The 27,952-nt window shown below is 39.1% G+C and overlaps 1 long non-coding RNA gene and 1 gene segment (V, D, J or C); one reads left to right on the top strand and one right to left on the bottom strand.

Annotated features, from left to right (window-relative positions):
• The window catches only part of LOC101391383 (T-cell receptor alpha chain constant-like), a 440,175-nt gene that overhangs the window by 174,360 nt on the left and 237,863 nt on the right, over positions 1–27,952 (bottom strand).
• The window catches only part of LOC147917461 (uncharacterized), an 82,600-nt gene that overhangs the window by 37,117 nt on the left and 17,531 nt on the right, over positions 1–27,952 (top strand). For 2 of the 4 annotated variants that reach the window (XR_015549953.1, XR_015549955.1), the window contains exon 7: positions 7,218–7,328. This is a non-coding gene — a long non-coding RNA (uncharacterized LOC147917461). Of the gene's footprint in view, positions 1–7,217; positions 7,329–7,822; positions 9,308–27,952 lie in introns of those variants that run through there. The other 2 variants (XR_015549954.1, XR_015549956.1) reach the window with 2 other exon arrangements.

The following is a 27,952-nucleotide window of genomic DNA, read 5'->3' on the forward strand; positions in this document are numbered from 1 at the left end:
GGGGAGCCATCCAGCTCACAGTGGCAGATACAAGTTTTCTTAAACTCTGATTTTTGCCCAAAAGCTTAGATTTTTTCATTAGCAACGACTGTGAGTTGTTTTTCTTGATGTGACTGTCGCAGTTCATTCACTTTCAAGAAGATGCCTGCCAAACACCCAAGCCTGAATAACCATAGCTCGTCTGTCAGTCAGCCTTTCAAGCAAAAGTGGTCTTTCATGGAAAAAGTGGTTAGTTCAGCTTGCAACTCAAACAATAGCACAAATGTTTTCCCTCAAAATAACTATTGTAATTTGGAACGCAGCAAAAGTGCTATGTCTACTTCCCTTTTAGTCACACAGAATACTAAAAAGACGTATACTTAACAGTTTAGTTTTACTAAAATTAATAGTTTTTACTGCTTCATCAATGTTATGGACTGAATTGTGTCCTCTCGAAATTTGTATGTTGAAGTCCTCAACCCCAGTACCTCAGAATGTGACTATATTTGAAGATAGGGCCTTTAAGGAAATAATTAGGTTAAAATGAGTTCATTGGATTGGATTAGGGTGGATCCTAATCCTTTCTGACTAGCATCCTTATAAGAAGAGTAAATTTGGACACACAAAGAGAAGAGACACCAGGAGTGCGCATTCACAGAGGAAAGACCATGGGTGGACACAGTGAGAAGGTGGCCATCTGCCACCCAAGGAGAGAGGCCTCAGGAGAAACTGACTCTGTGGGCACCTGGATCTTGGATTCCCAGCTCAGAACTATGAGAAAATCAATTTCTGTTGTTTAAGTCACCTAGTCTGTGGTATTTTGTTATGGTAGTCCTCGCAATCTAATGCAGTCAATAGCATTTCCAACTGAAACTGCCTTTTTTTCTCCTGAAAATATGTGACAGTAAAGAATACAATGACTACGAATACAGAATCAATGCCACTGCCTTGATTCATGCTAAAGTGCCAGCAGTTTTACTCCCCATTGCTTTTACACCATCAGTGCAAATGTAAACACAAAGAAAAGGCAAATAATGTTTTAGTATTATTACGAAAATAGTTCTGACTTCATGAACTCTCTGAAAATGTGTTGGGGCCCATAGAGGTCCATGGACCATACTTTGAGAACTATTGTCTTAAATCTTGGTTATTTGCCACGTGGAAGTTGCAATGGTGGCAGTAAAGCCCAGGCTTTCTTGACTGCTTCACGCTCTTTACTTGTTTGCTAGTGATTAGCAGATCAATTGTATCAAATGCTTTGACTGATGAATAAATAAGTGGTCAGAAGCCATTGTGAGCAGCAACCTCCAATTGTGTAAAAATGATATAATTGGCCCAATACTTTGGTTGGAATCTCTAGGCTCAAGGACCATGGATCTGTGGGTCATCTGCTTCTGGTTTCTTCTTCTTGGTGGTACTCTGGGAGTCTGATGCTGGATCCATGATGATTGTACTTTGGTGACAGAGGAATGGCTCAGTGAGGGTCTAGAGTCTGATTACATCACCTCCTGTACCCATACTACATTTCTGTGACAATATTTCAGCCTTTCCATTAAAAATAATGTTTACTTGGTTAAGTGACAGGTAGTTGGGATGGTAACTTGAATTTTTGGGTAAACCATAAAGAGGAGGAATAGAACAACATGACTTGCAGGGATAATGGGTCAAATAACATGCTTAGGAACTGGACAGGAATTAAAAGAAGCCAGGCTTTTGAACTGAGACTCATATAAGGCCCTAAGAGTGGATAAACCTAGTCAAGTTCCCCTCTTTTAGGGGACCCCTGACACACTTTGACTTTTGCCAAAACCTTCTCTATGATGCTCACCCACTTGACGGAGAAGTGAGCTTGACAATCAACTGATTGCAGATCATTGGAATATCTGTGGAAGGCTGAAACCACCTCCCCTCACTCACAAGTGGAAGGATTGATTTTGAGCTATCATGTCAGATCTCGAAAGGCAGTGATTTAAGATACCTCACTTATGCCTATGTCTTGAATAAGAATAATCCAAAATGTGCAACATCTCCATTAGGAGTTTATTTATTTTACCCCTAGTCAGGGACAGCATTCATTGTTGTTTTAGAAACATGTCATATGAACATACAGTTTTAATTTGTTTGCATGCCTACAGATGCAGGGAGTTCTTTGAGCAGAGCAGTAGTCTTAAGAAAGTATGCTAATTTTCAAGAAGCATATTGCATTTTACCTTTTCCCTCTTTAAATTTGCTGCAGACTTCTTGGCCACTTAAAAATGCAAACTTTAGAAACCATTTTATTATAAAGTTTTTGAAACATTTCAAAAAAGAAATTAATAGAATCAATATCTATGGACTCATCACCTAGATTTATCCATCATTAATGTTTGCCATATTTGCCATTTACTTAGGTCAAGTATTTAACAATAAATTATGAACATCATGATTATTCATTCCTAGACACTCCAGCATGCATTTTAAAAACAAAAATATTTTTCTATATAACCATAATACTGCTTCCCACCTAACAAAATTATCAATTCCCTAAAATCATTTAAGAGGCAGTCTATGGTCAAATTTTCCTAATTCTTTCCAAAATGTCTTCCACAGATGGTTTTTTAAAACAAGAATCCCATTAAAGACTATGTATTTAATTCGGTTGCTATACTTTTAAGTTTCTTTAATCTGTAATAGTTCTCTTACTGCATATTTTTTAAATACTTCTTTTCATCACATTTATTACTAAAGTGAGTGGTCTGTTGTCCCGTAGAATGTCTCACCTTCTGGATTTGTCTAGCTGTTTCTTTGTGGACTCCTTTAACTTGTTCTTCTAGCTTCCTTGTCTCCTGTTAGAACTAGAGGTTTGATTAGGCTTAGTTTATTTATTTGTTTTTGGCAGAAACACTGTGTAGGTGATGCTGTGTCCTGCATCCTGCATCATGTCAAGATGGACATAATGACTTCATGAGGCTAAGGTTGATCATCAGGATAAGATGGTGACAGAAAAATCTATCTTTTGAAAACTTACATGTTCCTATTGCAACTAGCAAGTAATCTGAGACCTTAAAATGTTTTAACACTTTGTTTGTTGGCTTGGAATATTTTTTCTACATGATTTCTTGTGAGAAGCAGGAAGCCAATCATATTTCCTCATTCTGTAACTGTGAATGCATCCAGTCTGCTGTACCAGAAAGAAATGTTTTAAACTCAACACTATATGCTGAAAAATTATCTGAAAGAGTCTCTCTTTTAGAAAATAAGAAATCTAAGGGTGATATGCTCCATTTCTGCATTAAAAATGAGAATTTCATTAAAAATGTTATCTCTGGGAATTGCATATATTCCCTGAAAATGGGCTTTTTTCATTTTATTTTGAATGAGTTGACATATTCTATCCTTTAAACCATAAGAGGAATTATTTTGGACACCCTGGGAGGAAGCCTAGGGATAGTTTTCTTCCCCTGTGCATTGCTTTTGGTCTTCTAGATTTAAAAAGAGCAATGGGACTTGGTGTGCCAACTGGTGATTGTAATCCCAGGATGAAGGGCTTAATCTCTGTGATCTTGGATCAAAATATTCAGGGTCTAGAAAAAGATGAAGGAGAGCCCAGGACGTGTAAGCTCTCAGATATACGGTATTAACGTTGATAGATCCTCTGAAGTGAACAGAAATGTGGCTTCGATCCCCGGAAATATCTTTTCAAAAACATGTAGTTTAAGTGGTAGGGATAGATTATGCCTTTGCTCTGGAAATAGGATACTGCTTGGTGGCATTAGGTCAGAGAGGGAGATTCCTGACTCTGAAATAATATTCCTGGGCATGCTAGGTCTTCCACCATCTTCAAGGACCAACTCAGGATTCATCTCCAAGAGCTCTTCTCAGCTAACTCTACCCACCAAAATTTTCACTGCCACCATCTCTTTACTTACGTATGACTTTCCGATAACTCAGGATTTATTTGTGAAGAGTCTGTACTCTTCATCACATCTCTGGGCCATTTTTCCAGTGCTACCTAATAACGACCTTCTTTGCATCTCTTCTCCCTCATTGAACAGTTGTCTCAACAGGGCAAGACACATGAACTGTTAGAATTTGGGGATTCAGTGACAGAGGTTCACCTTGTAAATCTGTTTCTAGTTATGGCCTTTAGAAAACATTAATTAAAAAAAATTTGGACTCTATAAGCATGTCACATTCCAATGAGATGGAATTCAACAACCACTTCCCAAGCACTTGTTTTGTTTTGTACTAGACATTGAGCTCTTTGAAGGGAGGAATTCTGTAAATCAAACAGAGGTGGGTTCCACTTCTTGGTTCACCATACACTATCGTATGTCCCAGTACACAGGCTCACAGTCATTGTTAGTTCCATCCCCTTTACTTCTTCTGTGATATTCTCTTTATATTGCCATGGGCATATTTAATAAACGTGATTAAAATGTATGTTTGGGAGTATTTATTACTGATGACTTTGGTGATCCTCATTCACATTCCGAAACCATTGCCATAGACAATATGGAGTAAATCCCTAAAGGGAGGAGTCAGGGGGCAAGAAAGCTCATGTATTACTTCTCTATGACACTGAGGACTCCTCCCAATGCTGAGAGACACACAGTGGATCACAGCTGGGTGTTTTTGAACAAATGCTAATTCACTTCAACCTCTGTGGTATCGTATCTCGTAGTCACAGTGAAATACCATAGTACAAAAACTGGCTTCTTTTTTTCCTATCTTTGGCATTTTGCCATCACCACCCTCTGCCATCTGGAATACCTCAGAAATCTCCTTTCACCAATGCTGTTATTGTGGTTAAATGCTATAAAACTCAGAAGCACAAAATTATTATAATCACCAAATCAGCAAGTACAACACTAAAAATCTAAAAAATTAATGGGCAAAGGGCAAACAAGGAAAGTCACTCATGGATCAATAAACTTTGAATGACGTTTTCACCATCTAGTAATAACAAATACAAATAAAGCATTAACAAACCATTTTCTTTTGACAGATATTTAAGCAATGCTTTTCAGAAAAAGTGATGTTCCCAATGCTGGCAAGGTGTTGGCAGCAATATAAATTGTTATATTTTTATTGGAAGTCAATTAGTTAATACCAAGAGTGTGAAAATATTTATACTAGTTTGAGCTAATATTTGCACTTTGAGGAATTGACTGTGACAAAATACTACTCATGTTTGAGTATAAATTAAGGTTTATTATCCTCAGAGAAGACAGTCCCTGTAAATTTGATTCCTTTAAAAATTACAAAAAGCAATACTACAATGCTTTCATGCAATTATTTTATTTTGCACAATTAAGTACAGTTTAGTGAAGACACATTATCCTGGGATGATCTCAATCAACGCCAGTTTACAGATACTCATGGAAGTCAGCTGACGAGTTTAGTGGAAAAGATGACTAAGTAATTTAACAAAAACTTAATAACTGTTTTGAAGAGTATGCCTTCCAAATTATGTGTTCAATGTTGTTTAAAGAAATCTTTTACAGGAAACGTCTTGTTGTGGAGATCATGAATATTCACTTACAGGATAAATGTCAAAACAACAGTGCTAATGTTTTACGAATAGGTATTGTGGTTCAAAAATGTTTTAGTGGTAGCTTCATATATGGATTCATAATGTGCTATAATTCAGACTACTTAGACACATGCGAGTTTGATATGTTCTGGAAAAATGTGTGAAGATTTAAAAAAGCAGCTTACTGATGACAAATGTATTGATTTGAGATGATTGTGAAGAATTTGAATAAAATTTATGAACTATAAGAATAGAATAAAGCAATATTTCAAAATTAATACACTATTTTTTGATATGTGATTTTAAATATATATGTGCAACTAAACTAATATATAAAAGAAATTTTAAGTAGAATTTGCCAATTTCATCTAGAATCCTAGAATCCTAGGGGTTTATGTATTCAAATTGGCCAAAAACTTTATTTTGAAACTTCTATTTGAGGAAATGTGGGCTTGCTTCACATTACATATATATATTAAATATGCATCAAGCTTTATATATATAGTTTCTTCATATACATATATGATAAATTTAAATAATGAAAAATGTATGAGTACAGATATGCTCATGGCAGAAATGTTTGTAACAGGAAAAATGTAGAAGCTGCCTAAATTCTCAGTCGTAAGAGAACTGATTGAGTAAACTATAGTATGTTCCTAGATACAATATTAATGTAGCTCATTAAAAATGCTGATTAGGAAAAGTACCGAATAATATAAGGAATTGATTATATAATGTTGAAAAAGATACAAATGTGTATATGAAGTGTGATTACATATACAAAGTATGTAATAATCTGTAATTGAAAAAGAAAACTGGGAAGGAATACACCAAAATAATAACTGTGTTGCTTTTTGGTGGAAGTCTTGATTTTGTTTCAACATAGAATATTCTATAATGAGTTCTAGGGAGGAAAGGAGCTCAGGTCATTGAGTTCTAGCTCTCAGCCAATGTAGACAAACTTCTGAGTATAGTCATCCACCTGAACTCACTCTCTGACAAGGATGTTTGTGTTATTGCTGAATGGCTTTCAAGTATTACAAAGCTATTCTTGCTATTGAAATGAAATCTCTTTTTTCAGGTATCCTTTTTCCCCCCATTAACCCCAATTCTGCTCTCTGCTGCTGGCCTCTCTCCACGGGCAGCTTAATGTTCTCTTTGGCTCTGTGCTCCAACTTGTCCTCTTCCTGGACATGGGAAGAGAAGTGACTGCTCTGAAAGACTCCAGAATCTCCTTGTATGATCCACACTGAGACTCCAAACAGAGAACAAAGATCTATCTTTCATTTTGGGCAGTGTTCCTCAAGCTTTGAAAATTCTACCCTGGTTGCTTTAGTCTTTAGCTATGGTGTCATCTCTATTAAAATATACTCCCCTCCCTCCCACTCCTCAGAAAAGCTACAGCCTCCATCAATTTTTATCACTCACTAATTAATATTAATTGGTTTCATGTCATTTCTTGATGTCAGGTTTTGATGGAAATAGAAAAAAAGTACACAAGGGATGTGGTGGGGAGGAGGGTCCAAGGAAAGTGCACAGAAACATGAGAATGGGAGCCATGGGTAACCTAGTTTATAGTTTGCAGAGGGCTGGAAGCTGGCAGCCTCCCTTACCAATTGTCAAGACTTTGGATTATTCTAGCCCCAGCCAAGCATTTTTTGTTTTGAGTATTCTGCAGGATTCAAGAATTCTGCACTCCTTGAATTCTCATATTTTCTTTCAGAGACCCTAAGAAAACACACATCCTGACACTGGCCTTTATGTTTTCTGAGGAGATCATTCTACTATCAATTCAAGTGATAAATACTCTGAGTCCACAGCAGGATTTTCCCAGGTACTAATGTCTTTGTTTCTCTCCTTGCATGTTGTTCCTGCCCATCCTGTCTTTCTTAGCTTTACTAAGTAGGCAGTGCACAGTAAGAACATTTTTCTTGGGGCAAAAAATAGTAAAAGAAATCTACAGACTTAGAGAAAGCCAGGGTACAATCTCTCACAGACAGTTGCAGTACAAGAACATTCTTGCAAGGCCTGGCACAAACTAGCAACGGTATTCTGATCAGCAGAATCCCCATCACCATTGCCCTACATGCAAGGAGAGGAAAGGTCTGGCTGGTCATAGCTTTAAATGCCTATCCAGCGAATGATCACAATGTGGGGTTCAGAGATGGGTATGTTCAGCGATATAGGAAGGCATTTTGTCAAAGCTTTGGATAGATTTGCAGGTTTTCCTAAAGTCCATGAGAAGTTGTAATCCCTACTTTTCGTTAATTCCCTTAGCTTTCAAACTTCTTAAATCTTAGCAGCAAACTTAGCTTTTTTAATTTCCAGCAGGAAGCATTAAATCCTTGAAGATGCTCAGGAAGAAATCTCCCAGTCTCTTTCTTTGAGCTGGAGTTAGATGATTGATGGATCACAAGGATGGGAGTTTCTAAGAAGCTGATTCTCATGCCTTGCCTTGGTGGATGCTTCCTGTAGAGTTGGCAGTTGTCAGCCCCATCTGTTGTGAACTGGCCCAAAGCCAGCAGCTTTAATTCTCAAAACTGGAAATCAAATGTGGGGTATTAGGGGTACAGGAACCACAGTATGTGGATATTCTGGGTGTCTGGCGCCTCCTAAGAAAGATGCATCTGTTGGAATAGGCAGCTGGTGAGAAGACTGAGTCAGCAGCAGACATGAGCAGTTTCCCAGCACTCAGGTCCCATCTGTCCCACACTTTCCACCTCTCTCTTAGAACACGGGCTCCTCCAGGCTTATTAGCCAATCTGTATAGTCAGATCTGACTACTGGGATCAGTGTGATGGCATAAACAATGCTGAACAAGGAGATGCTTCCTCCATATGTGATGGAGACCAGATGGTTTGGGCTGTGGAAGCCAAAGATCCATGGCAGAACCATCCTAATCCCTCCTGGCAAACAACCTATCCAGAGAGAACGTCATTGTAGGAAGAGAGTTTCTCTCTTGCTTTTCTCATTAAACTAGATGTGAATACAAGACAATAAATAACAAATGTTGGAGAAGATGTGGAGAAAAGAAAACCCTCATACACTGCTGGGGGGAATGAAAACTGATGCAGCCACTATGGAAAACAGTATGGAGATTTCTCAAAAAATTATAATAGAAATACTATATGACCCAGCTATCCCAATACGGGATATTTATACAAAGAACTTGAAATCAACAATTCAAAGAGATGTATGCACCCCTATATTCATTGCAACATTATTCACAATAGCCAAGATGTGGAAGCAAGCCAAGGCTCATCAACTGATGAATGGATAAAGATGTGGTATACAGACCCAATGGAATACTACTTAGCCATAAAAAAAGACAAAATAGTCCCATTTACAACAACGTGGATGGACCTCGAGGGCATTACGTTAAGTGAAATAAACCATACAGGGAAAGACAAACACATTTGATTTCATTCAAATGTGGAAGAAAAACTAACACATGGACGAAGAGAAAGATTAGTGGTTACCAGAGGGGAAGGGAGTTGGAGGGTGGGTAAGGGGCACATTTACATGGTGACTGATAAATGATAATGTACAACTGAAATTTCAAAATGTTATAAAATATTATGACCTCAATTAAAAAAAAATTGAACTGAATAAATCTTGGTGCAAAACTCTCTCCTTTCCATACAATCAATCTGTAGTGATAGCTGAATTAATTAGTGTGTGTAGGATAGAGTTTCAATTTTCATCAACGAATTCTCTATGCAGAAACGATGTACAGGAACAGGGAGAAACATATCCAAATGGAAATATGGGGTGATTAGATACCTGTTTATATATACTCCTTCAAGGCTTTGCATTGGTGAGAGGAGAAAATTTTACTCTGGAGTCAGATTCACTTACTTTACCTCGAGCTTCCAGACTAACACAAGACTATGTTGACTTGTGCTAGGTTGTGAGTAGACTAGGTTGCCATAAATACATGGTAGAATGAGGTGTGCTATTAGGAGAACAAAAGTAGACCAGAGAGTTGCAGTTGTCTAAGATGACAATGCTTCTTCCTTCAATCGAATACATGTGATCTGGATAGCTCCCATTACAGTCCATTCCCTTGAATGCAAAGACATTCAAGCCTTTCCTCTGGAGATTCATCGGATCCATATATCCTATAGAATTGAATATCAAGTTCTCAGTTTTTACAGGAATTATTTGTATATAGCCCCAACATTTCCAAAGGCAAATTATATTGATGAAGTAGCTGGACATGGATTTAGGTAGAAACTTTTGAGTCTTTCTGAGTCAGGAACCTTCAAGGGTCATAAAATCAATGGAATTCAGGCTCAGTCCCAAAATGCTGCTCAGGGGACAGATCTCTTAGAAAATGCCCACAAATGGCACTAGGTGGTGCTAACTTTCCAGATCTGCAGGGGTTGGGTGAGGACTGAGAAGGCGAAAAACAGGGATAGGAAGGGAACTGTTTTGTATCATTTCCTTTTGAGATGCAAATGGTCTCAGAACCTTCTTTTTGGAGGGTGTAAGGCTCAGGGTGAGGGAGGTTCGGAGGAAGGACTGATAGGTGGAAAGTTTGTAAAGTATCAACACTGGGAGTAGATTTCAAAGAGAAAAGTATGATTTTAAAAGATGACGGCCTAAGGATCAAGATTAGAGAAAGATATTTAGAAATAAATTCTGCAGAAGACACTAAGTGAGTGACTGGGTATGGAGCAATCACATAGAGATTGTTTTTTTACTGATGTTATACTGCCTCAAGATAGTTCAAGCTTGAGCCGTTTTGCCTGATAGCTGCCTGGGATAGTAGAAAAATGGAAGAGGAAATCTCTCTGTAGAAGTTTTTGAAGAAATTTAAATTTTATCTTGTACATTAACATTGTAATAGAAATAAGAATGCACAGGAAAGCCATTTGGGAGCTAGCTTCAGCTAGAAAATACAAAAAACCCAGAACATTTAGAGAAAAAGAGGAAATTCCATGCTTAGCGAATGGTCAGATTTAACGTAGTTTGGAATGTTTAACTTTCCATCAGAAATCAGTAACAACATTTCAGTGAACTTGGGTCTCTACATCTTGTGTTGAGTAAAAATGGCAGCTGCTATTTAGTGTGAGTTCAATTGGGGATACAAAGGGAACAAAGAGTCTGATCTTAGAAAGATGGCACTTGTTGCTGGTTCCTGATGACTTAATCAATAGCAGGTAGGGGTGGATTTGCTTTTGGGAGGTTGTCGTCTGAGGAGTAGGTGGGAGCACATATTCCTATGGTGAACACGTCCAGTCCAGTACACGTCATGAAGTTCTTTGAATTGTTGTTTCTTATTGTTTTAGATTGTTCTCACTTCCTAGACCAGCACCTAACTCTCAGTCTTGGAAAACTGGCATCGCCAGAGGGATGGGTCTTGGATCCATGAGTATTCCAGAGTCAAGGCCTTCACAGTCACCAATGCTGCTTTAAGGGCATATAACGTGTGGCATAAGAAGTGAGAAGGCGATGTGTAGCACTGATGAGGTATTGGTGATTTACAGTATAGTCAGCATTAGAATTATGGCTGGTGATTGCCTAAAAACAAATCAATGTCTCTTTAAATTCATCTTTCCAAGTAGCAAAGCAAAGCATTCAGGCAAATATCTCTAGAGATTTGGATTCAGAAATTCCATATGAGATGGCTCATATAACTTTCTTGTGCAGTAGAATCAACATGAATGAAGCCAAAGAATGGTTTTAAAGAAATGCCTTACGTAGTCCCCAAATGTGGCTATAAGAACATGTTGAAACTCCAGTTTCACACAAGGGTGAGCAGCTAGGAGCCACCTCTTCTGGTCTGGTCAACTTCCTGGCATCCTTTCTGGGTCACTGAGCAAGGAGGGATGGCTATCTGCTGTGTTCATCCCCTGGGGCATTGCAGCCAGGCTGAGGATTTCCCAGGAAAACGCCACGTTGCCCCTGCATTTTTGTACAGATTTCTGTAGGTTTAGTAGCATTGTGTGTTGCCTCTTTCTCACATGCTATAGCAGCTGCAATACTCAATAGTCCGAGGGTTACTATACTCGCTGCTATAGCAGCTCCGCACCCGGCATTGCTTTTTACTGACACAGTGCCGTAGAGTTTTACGAAAACCTCCCCTTGTTTCACCCTATGTGGTTGAGAACTCCTGTGGCTGGGTGTTTACTCCCAGTCAGACTGCAGCAAGATCAAAGGGTTTGCACAGTTAGTTCAGGGCAGGCTCGCCCAGGTGCTCCTGTCTGAGGCTTCTCTCCACTGGCTAGATCTGCGCTGGAGTTTGCCACCTAATGGACTTTCAGAAATCATCACATCCACTCCCATCTGTGCTTTCTGGCCAGGCTACTCGCTCACGGTTTCCACAGAGGAGTTCGTCAGATATCTGAATGTCTCAAGTGGATTTTACATCCTGTGGGTTAGGTGGAAAATGTTTGTTGTCAGTGTGATTTCTCCTGTCACCTGCTCAGCTGCCGAATCACATCTGCCTGCCTCACTTTACACCTGAGCAGTGTTATGCAGTTTAGAAAGGGCTTTCATAGTAATTTAAAACATTATCCTCTCCATTGACTCCCTGGTAGCTAAATTCAGGGATAGTAGCCCATATGGTGCTTTGTGTCATTAAGAAAAGACAACCCTGCTGGGCGATTGCAGAGATAGCCACTTGGATTCAAGTTTGTCAATCAGATGGCATCTTTGTGTGCTTCATAAACAGCTCCCCATTCTCCAGTTGATGCAGCTCCGAACCAGGGCCTCGGCTCAGCAGGCAGAGCACGGGCTGTATTTTAGACCCTCTCTTCTCTTGTGCAAGGCACAACCTGTGCAACTAGACAACAATGGCTCTGGTCAAATTCAGTTGATGCTTTTTATTTATATTGTGTTTGACCCCTGATTTTTGACATAGGCATTCTCTTTTTTTGAAAACTTTCCTCTGGGGCCTTGAGACACTGGTCCCGGTTTGCCATTGATCTCGTTATCTATTACTGTGAAAATAGGGTCATACACTAGGCTCATGGAAAATGACATTATTAATTGATAATTATTAAAGGAGAGTGTGAATTTTGTTACTGTTATCAAAAGGGAGAAGGATTGAAAAAATGTTGAACTTCACACTTTCTCTGGAGGATCTTATCCAGATCCATGGCTTAATGATTTACAATATTACTACAATTTTACTTATAATCTTTGTAACAGCATCTTCCCACCCTACAAACAACTGCTTTCCAATCCCGTAAACTCCAAGCAACTTCACCTCCACATGCAGATTCTAACACTCTTTTGTTGATTAAAAAACCCAAAAAACAAATGGGAAAAGAGGAAAAGAAGAAATGCTATGGTCTTAGTTACAGAAAATGTAGTAGAGGATGCCTTAGGGCAGAAAGCAGGACAATGTGGGCCTCATGGTGAGGGCTAGGTGAGAAGGAAGAATTGTACCTTGGACTCTTGAGTATAGCTGGTTTTAGGTGCTAGTCTTGAAATGGCAAGAGGTGGGTGGTTACTGTGTTGAATAATAAATTAAGCTTCTTTTAAATTCCTATAAATTAAGTTATAGGAAACAATAAGTTAGGAATGAAAAGGCCATTAAAATCTTAAGTAATGCCAAAACTTAAACCATGTGATCCTGTGGGTTTGAGCCACTGAATCTTATAATCCTGGGGCCGTGGCAGAGAGTTTTGGGGTGATGAATCCTGATGAGAATACAGCTGTTGTGGTTCCCAACTTTCACTCTCTCTCTGTAACAGAAATGTACCTCCATGTGCTTTGTCATATGACTTTAAAGAGCCTCGCACTACAGGCAGAGTATACATCCTACCCAGTGGATTTCAGGCTTGGCCACTCTTTGATCCAGAGAATATGGGTGGAAGTCACAGTGTGCCAGTTCCAAGCTGAGGCTCCAGGAGGCATCCCATCGTGGATTTCCACCAGCGCCCTTGAAGCCAAGTCCAGCTGGCCAGCAGACCAATGAACAAAAACAGTATATGTTTGTTGTAAGCAACTGCAATTTTGGGATTGTTTGTTATAGATCATAGCCATAGCAGAAATAGCTGATTAATACTGATGCTAAGCCTTGGGGGGACCCCAAGTATGAAACTACATAGTTAAAATTTTTGATGGCTCCCGTTATCTTCAGGGTAAAATGGTATGGAATGTAGACTTTTGCTTACCTCTGAGGCTTACATCTTGTACTTTTCCACTTGCTCCCTTATGCTCAGCTGCACCCAACTACTTGCTTCCTGAAGGCTCCATGTTCTTTCATACCTCTTTGTCTTTGCCACATGATTGCTTTTGCCTGAAATGCCCTTTCCTTCTTCTATTCCCCCATTTGGTCCTTAACGCACCTCCTTGGATCCTGTTCATTTTCTGCTCTTAGCTTAGCTGTTGCATTCCCTGGGAAGTCTTAAATGATGGCTCAAGACTGGACTGGGTTAGGTGCACACCCCTTCCCTGAATTTTCATGACTTCCAGTGTTCAACTCAGTCATTGCACTCAAAACCCTTTTTCTCTCTTCTTCATTAGGTAGAGACTCTCGAGAGAAGGGATTTTTCTTGTTTATCTCTGTATACTCTTTGCCAGCATAGGGCCTGGCTTCGTGAGTGTTTAGAAAGTGTCTTCTGAATCCATTTTAAGGATGCAGTCTCTCATGGTCAGAGATGATAAGCTAGGAAGTGACAGAGCCGTGGCCAGAACTCACATCTTCCCAACTCCTAGTCCCCTGCTCTCTCTCTGGCACCAGGCTGCTTTATGGAATACTTGCTCCACATTTGTTTTGTGGAGTACAACACCACTAGTTGCAAACAAATTGATTTTTAGCATTAGCCTGAGTTAAGCATCATTGAGAAGATAAATTTGCTGTGATTTGATTCACACCATGAGATATATTCTAAAGCCAAATAGAAATGAATTTCATCTTATCTACATAATTGGAGTATTCAAATTACATTCGTTCCAATAACACGAGTAATCAAGGATCCGTTGTGCCTCTGAAGAGGAGTCTTAGAATGTCATAGCTGGGAGAGACTTCAAGAATCATATATTCACTGCCTTGAATGTTCAGAGGAAAGAGTCTAGAAAGATCCAGAGAAGTCTCATTACATGGCCAAGGCACCCAACTTCAAAGGAACATACAAGTCAAGTATCCCTATCCTAGCCCATGATATTTTTTGCTACACTGGGTAAATATAGAGTCTTCTTGGTTTTTTCTTCAGGCATTTGTTATTTGAAAGTGTCTCTGGGTATCCTCTCAGTCCCACAGCTGATCTCTTTCCCCGAAGAAGCCATAGAGTGGCCTGGGCAACCTGGCATTTCTTTATCTATGCGGATTTTCACGGTTGTATGAGATGGTTTTCTGTGGGAAGGAGGAGGGGCAGGCCCAGGGCAGGTGTTGCCTGAAGTTCAGTTCTTCCTGGAAGGAGGCCAGGCCATGTTCTCAGTGCCTATAAAGCTCATGGTCAGGGAGGAATAGAGGAAAGGGACAGTGTGGGGACTGGGTTTACCATGTTATTGTCCAGTCCTGGCTGGGTCCAGGCCTCATCCCTGTTGACTCAGAGCACTTTGAGAAAATTTATGGGGTACCAAGTCGAGAAATGAAATAGGGATTGGACAGCGCTGTCCTCCAAGCTTGGAATATTTGGGATGTGAACGTTGAACTAGCTTTATTTCTCCACTCCCTGATCCTGGTATTAACGTCTAGTTTTTGAGAGTTACAGACAAATTGCAGCATATTCAAAGGAGAATACCAGGCTTTTGAAGTGACTTCAAATCCTTGACAGGGAGGAGCAGCTAAAAAACATGGGGGAGTTTAGACTAGGAAGGGAGATGCTAGGGGTGTTTGATAGTAGTCTTTAGATATCTGTCAGGAAAGAGCTGGCTAATTAGAAGACAGCTGGATTCTCATGTCTGCTCATGCATTCTATCTATGGCAATATGTTGGTTTGGTTGAAGTATGTGAGACAAACTTAGCCTTACACAGATATGTAGTTCGAAAAGAGGGATTAGTTGCAATGTGAGACGTTAATGAAGTTTTCATATTCTATCACATGAAAATCCATTGGTCTATCTTGCATTTTGGATGAAACTTTCATCCATGCATGGTTTTGTAACATTATTCATTTGTCATTTTGGAAATAATTGGATCATTGAGTTAGACAACTTCCACATGTTGTCACATTGCATTCTACAATATCAAAATATCATGGGAGTTAATATCACCACCAATATCTGAAATCAGAGAAGTATTTAAGTATTGGGGAGCCATCCAGCTCATGGTGGCAGATACAAGTTTTCCTAAACTCTAATTTTTGTCTGAAAACTCAGATTTTTGTCATTAGAAACAACTATGAGTTCTTTTTCTTGATGTGACAGGCTCAGTTCATTCACTTTCAAGAAGATGTCTGCCAAACACCCAAGACTGAATAACCATAGTTTGTCTGTTGGTCATTCTTTCAAACTAAAATGATCTTTCATGGAAAAAGTGGCTAGTTCAGCTTGCAACTCAAGCAATTGCACAAATGTTTTCCCTCAAGATAACTATCATAATTTGGATGCAGCAGTTGTTTTTGTTTAGTTCCCCTTTTGTCACACAGAATACTAAAAAGACATATACTTGAGAGTCGAGATTCAAGAAAATTAATAGTTTTTACTGCTTCATCAATGTTATGGACTGAATTTTGTCCTCCCAAAATTTGTATGCTGAAGTCCTCACCCCCAGTACTTCAGAATGTGACTGTATTTGAAGATAGGGCCTTTAAAGAGATAATTAAGTTACAGTGAGGTCATTTGCATTGGATTAGGATGGGCCCTTAGGGTGGATCCTAATCCAGACTGACAGATGTCCTTATAAGAAGAGGAAATTTGGATGCGCAAAGAGAAGAGACACCAGGGATATGCATGCACAAGGGAAAGACCACATGCAGACACAGCGAGATGGTGGCCATCTGCAAGCCAAGGAGAGAGGCCTCAGGAGAAACCAACTCTTTGGGCACATTGATCTTGGACTTCAAGCCTCAGAACTATGAGAAAATCAATTGCTGTTGTTTAAGTCACCTAGTCTGTGGTATTTTGTTATGGCAGCCCTCACAATCTAATACGGTCAATAGCACTTTTAAGTGAAATTGGCTTCTTTTTTTGCTGCTAATACGTGGCAGTGAAGAATATTATGACTACTAATACAGAATTGATGCCACTGCCTTGATTCATGCTAAGGTGTAGCAGTTTTACCCACCATTGCTTTTGCAGCATCAGTGCAAATGTCAACACAATGAAAAAGGCAAATAATATTTTGGTATTATTATGAAAATAGTTCTGACTTCATGAACTCCCTGAAAAGGTCTTGGGCCCCTAGATGTCCAAGGACCACACTTTGATAACTCTTGTTTTAAATCTATGTGATCAGCAGACAGCAGGTGTGTAAAAATGATAAAATTGATCCGAACACTTTGGTCGGAATCCTCGAGAGTCAAGGACCATGGATCTGTAGATTATATGCCTCTGGTTTCTTCTTCTTGGTGGTACTCCAGGGGTCGGATGCTGGATCCACGATGATTGTGCTTTGGTGACAGAGGGAGTGAGGGCTCAGTGAAGACCAAGAATCGACCACATCACCTTCAGTACTCTTACTGTATTTCTGTGGCAATACTTTAGCCTTTCCATTAAAAATAATCTTTAGTTGTTTAAGTGATATGTAGTTGGGACGGTAACTTGAGGTTTTGGCAAAATCATGTAAAGAGAGGAACAACATGGTTTGCAGGGTTAATGGGCCAAATAATACACTTCGCAACTGGACAGGAATTAAAAGAGGCCAGGCTTTTGAACTGAAACTCATATAGGGCCCTAAGAATATATAAACCTACTCAAGTTCCCCTCATTTAGGGGAACCCGACATACTTGGACTTTTGTCAAAATCTTCTCTTACCTTCTCTATGATGTTCACCCACCTGAGGGAGAAGTGAGGTTGACAATCAACTGATTGGAGTTCATTGGAACATCCGTGGAAGTCTGGGACTACCACCCTTCCCCCACAAGTGTAAGGCCTGATTTTGAGCTACTATCATTATGTCAAGTTTTGACAGGCAGTGATTTTAAGATACCTAATTTATGCTTATGTCTTGAATAAGAATAATGCTAAATATGCAACATCACCATTAGTGGTTTTCTTATTTATTTTACCTATAAAGTCAGTGACTTTATTCATTGTTGTCTTAAAAATACGTCATATGACCATAGAGTTTTAGTTTGTTTGCATGCTTACAGATGAAGGGAGTTCTTTGAGCAGAGCAGTATCCCTTAAGAAAGTATGTTAATTTTCAAGAAACATATTGCATTTCCTTTTTAACTGTTTAAATTTGCTGCAGCCTTTTGGCTACTTAAAAATGAAAACTTTAGAAAACATTTTATTATAAAGTTTTTCAAACATTGCAAAAAAAGAAATTAATAGAATTAATATCTGTAGACTCATCACCTAGATTTAACCACCATTAATGTTTGCCATATTTGCTATTTATATTGGTCAAGTATTTAACAATAAATTATGAACATCATGACTATTCATTCCTAAACACCTTAGCATGCATTTTTAAAAACTAAAAATATTTTTCTACATTAACATAATATTAGTTCTCACCTAACAAAATTAACAATTTCCTAAAATCATTTAATAGCCAGTCCATGGTCAAATTTTCCTAATTCTTTCCAAAAAGTCTTTTACAGATGTTTTTAAAAAGAATCCAGTTAAAGACTATGCATTTAATTTGGTTGCCAAGTCTTTTAAGTTTCTTTAATCTGTAATAGTTCCCCTTCCACTGCTTTCCCTCCTCTGTACCTTTTTTTGCTTTTCATCACATTGATTATTGAAGAGACTAGGTCTGTTGTCCTGTACAATGTCTCACCATATGGATTTGTCTAGTCGTTTCTTTGTGGAATCCTTTAACTTGTTCTTCTAGTTCCCTTGTCTCCTGTTAGAACTAGAGATTTGATTAGGTTTAGTTTATTTATTTATTTTTGGCAAGAACATTGTGTACGTGATGCTGTGTTCTGCATCCTGCATCATGTCAGGATGGACATAATGATGTGATGAGGCTAAGATCAATCACTAGGGTAAGATGGTGACAGAAAAATCTGTCTTTTGTAACATTACGTGTTCCTATTGCAATAGCAAGTAATCTGAGACTTTAAAATGTTTAAGACTTTTTTCTTTTTGGATTGGAATATGTTTTCCTGTATGATTTCTTGTGAGAAGCAGGAAGTTAGTCATATTTCTTCTTTCTATTGATGTTACTGCCTCCGGTTTGCTATACCAGAGAGAAATGTTATAAACTCATCACTCTATGCTGAAAAATTAATATCTGAAAGAGTCTGCTCTTTTAGAAAATAAGCAATCCAAGAATGATATGCTCCATTTCTGCACTAAAAATGAGAATTTCATTAAAAGTGTTATCTCAGGGAATTGTTTATATTCACTGAAAATGGGCTCTTCTGATTTTATTTTGAATGAGTTGATGTATTCTATCCTTTCAGCCATAAGCCCAATTATTTTGGATACCCTGGGAGGAAGCTAGGTATAGTTTTCTTCCCCTGTGCATTGCTTTTGGTATTCTAGATTTAAAAAGAGCAATTGGGCTTGGTGCGCTAACTGGTGATTGTAATCTCAGGGTGAGGGGATTAATCCCTGTGCTCTTGGATCAAAATATTCAGAGTCAAGAGAAGAGCGAAGGAGAGCCCAGGACACGTAAGCTCTCAGATCTATGGTATTTACGTCATCGATTCTGTGAGGTGAACAGAAATATTACTTAGTTCCCAGGAAATATCTTTCAAAAACACATAGTTTAAGTGGATAGGGATAAATTATGCCTTTGCTGTGGGTTGAGGGTACTGCTTGGTGGCATTAGGTCAGAGAGGGAGATTCTTGACTCTGAAATAATATTCCCAGTCGTGATAGGTCTTCCACTATCTTCAAGGACCAACTCAAGATTCATCTCCAAGAGCTCTTCCCAGCTAACTCTACCCAACACAATTTTCCCTGCCACCATCTCTTTACTTACTTGCGACTTTTTGATAACTGAGGCTTTATTTGTGAAGAGTCTGTACTCTTCATCACATCACTGGTCCAGGTATCCAGTGCTACCTAATAATGGCCTTCTTGCCATCTCTACTCCCACATTTGACCGTTTTCTCATCAGAACGAGACACATAAACTATTAGAATTTGGGGATTCGGTGACAAAGTTTCACCTTGTGGATCTGCTTCAAGTTATGACTGCTAGAAATATGTTAGTTAAAAAAAAGTTGGACTCTGAAAGCATGTCATATTCCAGTGAGATGGAATTTAATTCACAACAACCACTTTCCAAGCACTTGTTTTGTTTTGTACTAGACATCGAGCTCTTTGAAGGGAGGAACTATGTAGATTAGACAGATGTGACCTTAGACAGTGTGGGACCCAGTACACAGGCTCACAGTCATTGTTAGTTCCATCCCCTTTACTTCTTCCAGATGTTCTCTTTTACATTGCCATGGGTGTATTTAATAAATGTTATTGAAATGTGTGTTTGGGATTATTTATTACGGATGACTATGGTGATCCTCATTCACATTCTGAAACCATTGCCGTAGACAATGTGGAGTCAATCCCTAAAGGGAGGTGTCAGGGGCCAAGGAAGCAAACGTATTCTTGCTTTCTTTTTTTTTTTTTGTGAGGAGATCAGCCCTGTGCTAACATCTGCCAATCCTCCTCTTTTTTTTTTGCGCTGAGGAAGACCGGCCCTGGGCTAACATCCGTGCCCACTTCCTCCACTTTATATGGGACACCGCCACAGCACGGCTTGACAAGCAGTGTGTCGGTGCGTGCCCGGGATGCGAACCTGTGAACTCCGGGCCGCCACAGCGGAGCGCGTGCACTTAACCGCTTGGGCCACGGACCGGCCCCTATTCTTGCTTTTTTTTTTTTTTTTTGGTGAGGAAGATCAGCCTTGAGCTAACATCCATGCTAATCCTCCTCTTTTTGCTGAGGAAGACTGGCTCTGAGCTAACATCTATTTCCAATCCTCCTCCTTTTCTTTCCCCAAAGCCCCAGTAGTTAGTTGTACATCATAGTTGCACATCCTTCTAGTTGCTGTATGTGAGACGCCGCCTCAGCATGGCCAGAGAAGCCGTGCATTGGTGCGTGCCTGGGATCCGAACCCGGGCCGCCAGTAGCAGAGCGCGCGCACTTAACCGTAAGCCACTGGGCCGGCCCCCTCTTGCTTTCTTGATACTCAGAGGTATGATACTCAGAGGACTCCTCTAGATGCTTAGACTCACAGAGTGGATCACAGCTGGCTGTTTTTAAGAAAAGGCTTAATACACTTCAATCTCCGTGGTACTGAAGCCACAGTGAAACACAGACATACAAAAACTGGCTTCTTTTTTTTCCTTTCCTTGGCATTTTGCCATCATTACCCTCTGCCATCTGGAATACCTCAGAAATCTCCTTTCACCAATGCTGTTATTGTGGTTAAATGTTATAAAACTCTGAGGCACAAAATTATATCAATCACCCAAATCAATAAGTAAAACCCTAAAAACCTAAAAAATTCACAGGCAAAGTGCAAGTGAAGAAATTCGCTTATTGATTAACAAACTTCAAGAAATGTTTTAACCCTCTTCTAATAAAAAATGTAAATAAAACATTAACAAACCATCTTTTGGACAGATATTTAAACAATGCTTTTGTCAGAAAAAGTGATGTTCCCAATGCTGGCAAGAAGTTGGTAAGAATATAAATTGCTATATTTTTATTGGAAGTCTGTTAGTTAATATCAAGAGGGTGAACATATTTATACTAGTTTGAGCTAATATTTCCACTTTGGCAAATTGACTGTGAGAAAATACTACACATGTGTGAATATAAAGTGAGGTTTATTATCCTCAGAGAAGAGAGATTCCCCGTAAATTTGAGTCCTTACGAAAATTACAAAAAGCAATGTTACAATGCTTTCATGCAATATTTTATTTTGCACAATCAAGTACAGATTAGTGAAGACACATTATCCTGGGATGATCTCAACCAATGCCAGTGCACAGATACTCATGGAAGTCAGGGGACGAGATTAGTGGAAAAGCTGACTAAGCAATTTAACAGAAAATTAGTAACTATTCTTGGGAGTATGCCTTTGAAATTACAAGTGTTCAATATTGTTTAAACAAATCTTTTAAAGGAAATGTCTTGTCTAGATCATGGATATTCACACACAGGATAAATGTCAAAACAGCAGTTCTAATGTTTTTTGAATAGGTATTGGGGTTTACAAATGTTTTAGTGATAGCTTTGCATATGGATTCATAATGTGGTATAATTAAGACAATGTAGACACAGGTGAGTTCAATATGTTCTGGAAAAATGTGTGAAGAATAAAAAAAGCAGTTCTACCAAGAACATACAATGGAGAAAAGAAAGTTTCTTCAACAAATGGTGTTGGGAAAACTGGACAGCCACAGGCAAAAAAATGAAAGTAGACCATTATCTTACACCATGTGCAAAAATTAACTCAAAATGGATTAAAGACTTGAATGTAAGACCTGAAAACATGAAACTTCTAGAAGAAAACATAGGAAGTACCCTCTTCAACATCAGTGTCAGCCACATATTTTCAAGCACTATGTCTGACTGGCCAAGAGAAACAATAGGAAAAATAAACAAATGGGACTACATCAAACTGAAAAGCTTCTGCACAGCAAAGGAAACCATCAACAAAATGAAAAGACAACCTAACAATTGGGAGAAGAGATTTTCAAACCATACCTGATAAGGGGTTAATCTCCAAAATATATAAAGAACTCATACAGCTCAACAACAAAAAAAACTAACAACCCAGTTAAAAAATGGGCAAAAGATGGGGCCGGCCCAGTGGCGCAAGCGGTTAAGTGCGCTCGTTCCGCTGCGGCGGCGTCCCGGGGTTTGCCGGTTCAGATCCCGGGCGTGCACCAATGCACTGCTTGTCATGCCGTGCTGTGGCGGCGTCTCATATAAAGTGGAGGAAGATGGGCATGGATGTTAGCCCAGAGCCAGTCGTGCTCAGCAAAAAGAGGAGGATTGGCAGATGTTAGCTCAGGGCCGATCTTCCTCACAAAAAAAAAAAAAATGGGCAAAAGACCTGAACAGACATTTCTCCAAAGAAGATATATAGATGGCCAACAGGAACATGAAAAGATGTTCAACGTCATTAACTATCAGGGAAATGCAGCTCAAAACTACAATGAGATATCACCTCACTCTTGTCAGAATGGCTATAATTAACAAGACAGGAAACAACAAGTGTTGGAGAGGATGTGGAGAGAAGGGAACTCTCATACACTGCTGGTGGGAGTACCAGCTGGTGCAGCCACTACCGAAAACAGTATGGAGATTCCTCAAAAAATTAAGGGTAGAGCTACCACATGATTCAGCCATTCCACTGCTGGATATTTATCCAAAGAACGTGAAAACACCAATGCATGAAGATATATGCACCCCTGTGTTCACTGCAGTATTATTCACAATAGCCAAGACTTGGAAGCAACCTAAGTGCCCATCAAGGGATGAATAAATGAAGAAGATGTGGTATATATACACAATGGAATACTATTCAGCCATAAGAAAAGATAAATTCAGCCATTTGTGACAACATGGATGGACACTGAGGGTATTATTCAAAATGAAATAAGTCAGAGGGAGAAGGTCAAATATCATATGATCTCACTCATAGGTAGAAGATAAAAACAACAACAAACAAACACATAGAGACAAAGATTGGATTGGCGGTTACCAGAGGGGAGGAGGGGAGGGAGGAGGGCAAAAGGGATGATTAGGCACATGTGTGTGATGATGGATTGTAATTAGTATTTGGGTGGTGAACATAATGTAATAAATGCAGAAATAGAAGTATAATGATGTATGCCTGAAATTTATACAATGTTACAAACCAATGTTACTGCAACAAAAAATAAATTAAAAATTAAAAAAAACAAGTAAAAAAAAGCAGCTCTACTGATGACAAATAGATTGCTTTGAGAGGCTTGTGAAAAATTTGAATAAAACTTATGAACTATGAGAATGGAAAAAAGCAGTATTTCAAAATTAATATGCTATTTTATATATGTGATTTTAAATATGTAAGTGTAACTAAATTAATATATAAAACAATTAAAAGTAGAATTTGACAATTTCCTTTACAACCCTAAGTGTTTATAAATTCAAGTTGGCCTAAAAACTTATTTTGAATTTTTTATTTGAGGAAAAGTGGGCTTACTTCAGAGTTTATAAACATACATAAAATATATACAAAGCTTTATATATATTTCCTCATATACATATATGATAATTTTAAATAATGAAAATTTATAAGTACAGATATGTTCATCACAGCAATTTTTATAATAGGAAGAATGTAGAAGTTGCTTAAATTCTCAGTAATAAGAGAATTGAATAAGTAAACGGTGGTATGTTCCAAGATGCAATATTAATGTGGCTCATTAAAAATATTGATTAGGAAAAGTATCTAATAACAGAGAATTTATTATATAACGTTAAAAAAGATACAAACGTGTATATGGAGTATGATTACATAAACAAAGTATGTAATAATCTATATGTTGAAAAAGAAAATTGGGAAGGAATATGCCAAAAGAATAACTTTGTGGCTTTTTGGTGGAAGTCCTGATTTCCTTTCAACTTAGAATATTCTGTAATGAATTCCAAGGAGGAAAAGGGCTCAGGTCATTGAGTTCTAGCTCCCAGCCAATGTAGACAACCTTCCCAGTGCAGTCATCCACCTGAACTCACACTCTGACAAGCATGTTTGTGTCACTGCTGAACGGCTTTCAACTGTTGCAAAGCTATTCCTGGTATTCAAATGAAATCTTTTCCCAGGTATCCTTCTTTTTCTTTTTCCTTCTTGGCCCCAATTCTGTCCTCTGCTGCAAGCCTCTCTCCCCAGGCAGGTTAATGGTCTCTTTGGCTCTGTTGTCCAGCGGTGCCTCCCTGGACACAGGATGAGAAGTGACTGCTCTTGAAGACTCCAGGCTCTCCTTGTATGATCCACATTGAGCCTCCAAATGAAGAGAAAACAAATTCCGTCTTTCGTTTTGACCAGTGTTCCTTAAGCTTTGCATATTCTGCCCTGGTTGCTTTAGTCTTTAGCTTATGGCACTATATTTAGTAAAATACAATGCCCCTCCCTCCCATCTAACCTCAGAAGAGCTAAAGCCTCCATCTATTTTCGTCACTTACAAATTAGTATGAATTGGTTTCACATCATTTCTCGATGTCAGGTTTTGATGGAAATAGAACAAAAGCATATGAGGGATGTGATGTGGAGGAGGGTCCAAGTAAAGGGCACAGAAAGATGAGAATGGGAGTCCTGCATGACCTAGTTTACAGTTTGCAGAGGGCTGGCAGCTTAGCCATCGCCAAGACTGTGGATTATTCTAGCCCTAGCTAAGCCCTTTTTATTTTCTTTGGAGACATCTGAAGGATTCAAGAATTTAGCACTCCTTGAAGTCTCATATTTTCTTTCAGAGACTCTAAGAAAACACACATCATAATACTGGCCTTTATATTTTCTGAGGAGATCATTCTAATATCAATTCAACTGATTAATACTCTGAGTCCAGAACTGAATTTTCCCTGGTACAAATGTCTTTGTTTCTCTCTTTGCACTTTGTCTCTGCCCTTCCTATCTTTCCTGGCTTTACTAAGTAGGCAGTGCACAGTAAGGACCATTTTCTTGTGGCAAAAAATAGTAAAGGAAATCTACAGACTTAGGGAAAGCCGGGGTACAATCTCTCACAGACAGTTGCAGTACTTGGACATCCTTGCAAGGCCTGGCACAAACTAGCAATGGTATTCTGATCAACAGATTCGCCATCATCATTCCCCTACATGTGGAGAGTAGCAAAGTCCTGCTGGTCATGGTTTTGAATGCCTATCCAGCATTTGATCATCACATGGGATTCAGAGAGTGAGATGGGCAAGGTCAGTGATATAGGAAGGCATTATGTCAAAGCTTTGGACAGATTTGCAGGTTTTCCTAAAGTACATGAAAAGTTGTAATACCTATTTTCCATTAATTCTCTTAACTCTCAGCCTTCTTAAATCTTAGTAGTAAACTTAGCCTTCTTAATTTCCAGCAGGAAGCATTAAATCCCTGAAGATGCTCAGGAGAAAGTCTCCCAGTCTCTCTCTTTGAGCAGGAGTTGGATGAATGATGGATCACAAGTGTGGGAATTTCTAAGGAGTTGATTCTCATACTCTGCCTCGGTGGATGCTTCCTGGGTAGTTGGCGGTTGTGATCCACATCTGTTATGAACTGGCCCAAAGCCAGCAGCTTTTGTTCTCTGAATTGGAAATCAAATGTGGGGTGTTCAGGGTACAGGAACCACAGGATGTGGATATTCTGGGTGTCTGGTGCCTCCTAAGAAAGATGCATCTGTTGGATTAGGCAGCTGGTGAGAAGACTGAGTCAGCAGCAGACATGAGCAGTTTCCCAGCACCCAGGTCCCATCCGTCCCACCACTTTCCACCTCTCTCTCATAATACGGGCTCTTCCAAGTTTATTCACCAATCTGTATAGTCAGATCTGGCTACTGGGATCAGTGTGATGGCATAAACGATGCTGAACAAGAAGATCCTTCCTCCAGATGTGATGGAGCCCAGATGGCTTGGGGTGTGGAAGCCAAAGAGCCATGACAGAACCATCCTACCCCTTCCTGGCAAACAAGCTATCCAGAGAGAAAGTCATTGTATGAAGAGAGTTTCTCTCTTGTTTTTCTCATCAAAATAAAGGTGAATAAATCCTGGTGCAAAATTGTCTCCTTTCCATACAATCAATCTGCACTGATAGTTGAGTTAACTAGTATAAGTAGGATAGAGTTTCTATTTTCATCACTGAATTCTCTATGCAGAAACAATGTACAGGTACTGAGAGAAATAGATCCAAATGGAAATATGGGGTGATTATAGACCTGTTTATCCGTAGCCCTTTGAGTCTTTGCATTGGAGAGAGGGGAAAATTTTACTCTGGAGTTGGGTGCACTTACTTTACCTCGAGCCTCCAGACTTACATAAGACTCTGTTGACTTGTGCCAAGCTGTGAGTAGACTAGGTCTGCCATAAATACATGGTAGAATGAGGTGTGGTATTAGGAGAACAAAAGTAGACCAGAGAGCTGGAGTTATCTAAATTGACAATGCTTCTTTCTTCCATCGAAATCATGTGATCTGGATAGGTCCCATTACAGTCCATTCCCTTGAATGCAAAGGCATTTAAGCCTTTGCTTTGGAACGTCATAGGACCCATGTATCCTGTAGAATTGAAGACTGAGTTGTCAGTTTTTCTAGAAGTGATTTGTAGATAACCCAACCTTTTCAAATGGCAAGTTACAGTGATGAAGTAGCAGGACCTGAATTTAGGTAGAAAATTTTGAGTCTTTCTGAGGTAGGCTCCTTCAAGGGTCATAATACCAATGGAGTTCAGGCTCAGTCCCAAAATGCTGCTCAGGGAACAGATCTCTGAGAAAAATGCCCACAAATGACACAAGGGGGTGCTAACTTTCCAGATCTGCAGGGGTTGGGTTAGGACTGAGAGGCAAAAAACAGGAATAGGAAAGGAAACGTTTTGTATCTTTTCCTTGTTGAGATGCAAATGGTCTCGGAACATAATTTTTGGAGGATGTAATGCTCAGGTAAGTGATGTGGGGAGTAATAACTAAGAGGTGGAAATTTTGTAGAGTATTAACACTCTGTTAGTAGATTTCAAAGAGAAAAGTATTATTTTATAAGGTGGAGGCCCGAGGATCAAGATTTGAGAAAGATATTTAGAAATAAATTCTGCAGAAGACACTAAGTGAATGACTGGGTATGGAGCAATCACATTGAGAGTGTTTTTTACTGATGTTATACTTCCTCAAGATAGTTCCAGCTTGAGCTCTCTGCTCCCACTAGCTGCCTGGACTAGCAGAGAAATGGAAGAGGAAATCTTTCTGTAGAGGTTTCTGAAGAAATTCAAAATTTAACTTGTACATTGACCTTGTAATGGAAATGAGAATGCACAGGAAAGCCCTTTGGGAGCTAGCTTCAGCTGAGAAATACTAGAAAATACAAAAAACCCAGAGCTTTAGAGAAAAAGAGGAAATTCCATGCTTAGTGGATGGTCAGATTTAACGTAGTTTGGAACATATAATTTTCCATCAGAATCTCCGTAACAACAGTTCAGTGAACTTAGGTCTGGATGCCTTGTGTTGAGTAAAAATGGCAGCTGCTATTTTGCATGAGTTCAATTAGGAATACACAAGGGATAATTAGTCTAATCCTTGCTTCTGTTGTTTAGCAGATCCTCTCGCTCAGAAACACATTGAGATGTCTTGTTTTTTTCAGGTCTTTTGTTTTTTAATGCTGTTCAGGGCTGTTATTATAACTCAGGTCCTTGCTTTTTTCATCCTGTATATATACGATGTGGGACACCCCGTATCGTAGACACAGATGACTT

This window comes from Ceratotherium simum, chromosome 3 (assembly GCF_057802395.1).
Source record: "Ceratotherium simum simum isolate JZ-2026a chromosome 3, ASM5780239v1, whole genome shotgun sequence".
NCBI lineage: Eukaryota > Metazoa > Chordata > Mammalia > Perissodactyla > Rhinocerotidae > Ceratotherium > Ceratotherium simum.